The sequence below is a fragment of the Primulina tabacum genome, chromosome 14 (assembly GCF_025594145.1).
Source record: "Primulina tabacum isolate GXHZ01 chromosome 14, ASM2559414v2, whole genome shotgun sequence".
NCBI classification, from domain to species: Eukaryota; Viridiplantae; Streptophyta; class Magnoliopsida; order Lamiales; family Gesneriaceae; genus Primulina; species Primulina tabacum.
The window spans coordinates 17,967,398-17,971,729 of NC_134563.1; the positions used below are offsets into that span (position 1 = coordinate 17,967,398).

Genomic DNA, 4,332 nt, shown 5'->3' on the forward strand with positions numbered 1-4,332 from the left:
TTCAATCCATTTTGAAACATAATCAACATTGACTAAAATGTACGTATATCCAAAAGATAACGGAAATGGACCCATAAAATCTATCCCCCAACTATCAAATATTTCAATAATTATGATTGGATTGAAAGGCATCATGTTTCGTTTTGAAATTGATCCCATCTTCTGACAGTTTTCACAATATTTGCAAAATAAATGCGTATCTTTGAATAAAGACGACCAATAAAATCCACATTGTAAGATTTTTGTAGCTGTTTTATTGGATGAAAAATGACCTCCACATGCTTCAGAATGACAAAATTTAATAACATTACATACTTCATTGTCGGGTATGCATCGTCAAAAAATTTGATCAGGACAATACTTAAATAAGTAAGGATCATCCCAATAAAATTTTTTAACTTCTATCAAGAATTTATTCTTATCCTGTGAATTCCAATGAGAAGGCATTTTATTTGTCACAAGAAAATTTACAATGTTAGCAAACCAGGGCATAATAGTAGCATAAAACAACTGATCATCTGAAAAATTTTCATTTATTGGTATTTCATTATGAGATGATTCAGTCATTATTCGAGATAAATGATCGGCTACAACATTTTCTTTTCCTTTTTTATCTTTAATTATAATATCAAATTCTTGTAACAATAAAATCCACCGTATTAATCTTGGCTTAGCATCTTGTTTATTTGATAAATATTTTATGGCAGAATGATCGGTGTAAACAATAGTAGTAGAACCAATTAAATAAGATCGAAACTTATCTAATGCAAATACTACTGAAAGTAATTCTTTTTCAGTAGTTGAATAATTTATTTGGGCACTATTTAAGGTTCTACTAGCATAATAGATTGTATAAGGTTTTCCTTCTTTTCTTTGTCCTAATACAGCTCCTATAGCATAATCACTTGCATCACACATTAATTCAAATGGTAAAGACCAATCTGGAGGTTGTAAAATAGGTAATATAACTAAAAGATTAATAATTTTTTTAAAAGCATTTTCACATTTCTGAGTCCATTCAAATTGTGTATCTTTTGTTAAAAGATTTGCAATTGGTTTAGATATTATGCTGAAGTTTTTTATAAACCTTCTATAAAATCCTGCATGACCCAAGAATGATCGAACTTCTTTGACCGTTTTTGGTGATGTTAAATTAGCAATAACATCAACTTTGGCTTTATCAACTTCAATTCCTTTTTCAGATATCACATGTCCTAAAACAATCTCAGATTTAACCATATAATGACATTTTTCCCAATTTAAAGCAAGATTTTTTTCTTCACATATTTTTAATACTTCTTCTAGATTTTTAAGGCAATTTCAAATGAGTTTCCAAAAACAGTTATATCATCCATAAAAACTTCTACATATTCTTCAATCATATCACTGAAAATACTTAACATGCATCTTTGAAAAGTAGCCGGAGCATTACATAAACCAAATGTCATTCTTTTAAATGCAAAAGTTCCTAAAGGACAAGTAAAAGTAGTTTTTTCTTGATCTTCTAATGATATAGGTATTTGATAATACCCCGAATACCCATCAAGAAAACAGTAATAAGAATTTCCTGCTACTTTTTCTAGAATTTGATCTAAAAATGGTAGTGGGAAATGATCTTTTCTAGTTGAATCATTTAATTTTCTATAATCAATACACATACGCCGACTAGATGGAATCCTAACTTGTAATAACTCTCCCTTTTCATTTTTTGTAACAGTGATGCCGGACTTTTTAGGTACTACTTGTGTTGGACTTACCCATTTACTATCTGAAATTGGATAGATAATTCCAGCGTCTAATAGTTTTAATACTTCATTCTTAACAACTTCCGTCATATGTGGATTTAACCTTCTTTGTGGTTGTTGATATGTTTTAGCATTTTCTTCCAAGTGAATTTTATGTGTACAAATTAAAGGATTCATACCTTTTATATCTTTCAAAGTCCATCCAATTGCATTTTTATATTTTTTAAGTAATTTAATCAAATCTTCTTCTTGATTTGGCAAAAGAGTGGAAGAAATTACAACAGTAAATGTTTTATTTTCACCAAGAAATGCATATTTCAATTCTAATGGTAAAAATTTTAATTCAAGTTTTGTATTATCATCTTCTTTAAAATTATTTTTAGACTCAAAACTTTCTATTGAAAAAACTTCAGATTGTTGATTTAAGTTTTCTTCTTGTATATTTTCTTCCACAATTGTTTCAATTTCATTATCATATTCATTTTCATTAATACTTGGTTGTTTACATAAATTGAACACATTAAGTTCTAGAGTCATATTTCCAAAAGACAATTTCATTATTCCATTTCGACAATTAATTAAAGCATTTGAAGTTGCTAGAAATGGTCGTCCCAATATTACTGGAATTTCATTATGTACTTCTATTGGTTGTGTATTCAAAACAATAAAATCTACAGGATATATGAATTTATCAACTTGGACCAACACATCTTCTACAATACCTCTAGGTATTTTGATTGACCTATCCGCCAATAAGAGAGTAACAGAAGTGGGTTTTAATTCTCATAAATTAAGTTTTTCATAAACTGAATAAGGAAGTAAATTCACACTTGCTCCAAAATCCAACAAAGCTTTTTTAATTTTATTTTCTTCATTAATACATGAAATTGTTGGACAACCAGGATCTTTATATTTTAAACTAGAATTATTTTGAAGAATAGAACTTACTTGTTCAGCCAAGAATGCTTTTTTCTTCACATGCAATTTTCTCTTTACAGTACATAAGTCTTTTAAAAATTTTGCATAAGAAGGTACTTGTTTAATAGCATCTAATAATGGAATATTTATCTTCACTTATTTAAAAACTTCATAGATATCAGAATCACTTTTTTGTTTTTTATGATTTGTTAATGCATGAGGAAATGGTGGAGGTTTATTTGACTTTTTTACTATTTCAGATGATTTATCATTCACTATATTATTCTTAAAATTTAAGGTATCGTCATTCTCAAAAGTATCAGGATTATCATCCTTACTCTTTGATTTTAAATGATCCTTGTTTTCATTACTATATGGATCATTAACTATTTTACCACTTCTAAGGGTAATAATAGATTTTATTTGATCAATTTTTTCATTTTTTAATTCTTGATTTTGATTTTTAGGATTAGGTTGAGGTTGAGATGGAAATTTTCCTTTTTCATGAATATTAAGTGCAGATGCAAATTTTGCAAGAGTTTCTTTCAAATCACTCATAGATTGACTGTTTTGACTATTGATAGACTCTTGCTTTTGGATAAATGCATGAATTACATCTTCAAAGTTTTTTCTTGGAGGTGTAACATAAGGAATATAATCTTGATGATTTTGGTTATTTTGAAAATATTGTTGTGACGTTTGTGCATTATTATCATTCCTCCAACTAAAATTAGGATGATTTTTCCATCCAGGATTATATGATGGTGAAAAAGGATCTAGTATTGGTTTTTTATAATTGTTAACATAATTTGCTTGTTCGTGGAGACATTCTTTAAAAGAAGGTAATGTTGGACAATCTTTTGTAGCATGATCATGTGTATCACATATATGACAAACAATTTCTTGAATACTTTTTAATTGACCACTCTTTTTCATTTCTAATGACTCAATTTTTCTTGCTGAAGATGCAAGTTTAGCTTGAATATCTATATCATCTTGAAGATTATAGATACCACCCTCATTTGTTGAATTATTGTTTTTAGTTGTTGGTCGTTCTATTGTGCCTATATTATCCCAATTTTGAGCATTTTCTGCTAATGAATCCAAATATTCCATAGCTTCATTTGGGTTTTTATCTTCAAAAGTTCCATTACACATGAATTCTATCATTTGCCTATCTTTAGGTATTAGACCTTCATAAAAGTGAGAAACTATTCTCCATGTTTCAAAACCATGATGTGGGCATGTATTAAGTAATTCTTTATATCTATCCCAACATTGATAAAACGTTTCTCCTTGTTTTTGAGAAAAAAGTTGTAATTTGTCTTTTAAAAGAGTTTGTTCTATGGGAAGGGAAAAACTTTTTGAGAAATTGTTGTTGCATTTCTTCCCATGATCTTATTGAACTTGATCTTAAATTTTGTAGCCATGTTTTAGCTTTATCTTTTAAAAAAAAAAAGAGAAAAGCTTTAATCGAACTATATCCATGCTACAATTTTGATCATTATAAGTGTTACAAACTTCCTCAAATTCTCTTAGATGCAAATATGGATTTTCAGAATCTAAGCCATGAAAATTTGGTAAAAGTTGAATAATTTGAGGTTTGAAGTTGAAATTAGATGCATCAGGAGGAAAAACTAAACAAGATGGGGCACTAGTTCTAATAGGG

At 28.3% G+C, this 4,332-nt stretch overlaps 1 pseudogene; it reads left to right on the forward strand.

Moving 5' to 3' along the window:
• Positions 1-3,891: 3,891 nt before the first annotated feature.
• Positions 3,892-4,003, forward strand: LOC142525721 (small nucleolar RNA R71; annotated as a pseudogene).
• Positions 4,004-4,332: the final 329 nt, after the last annotated feature.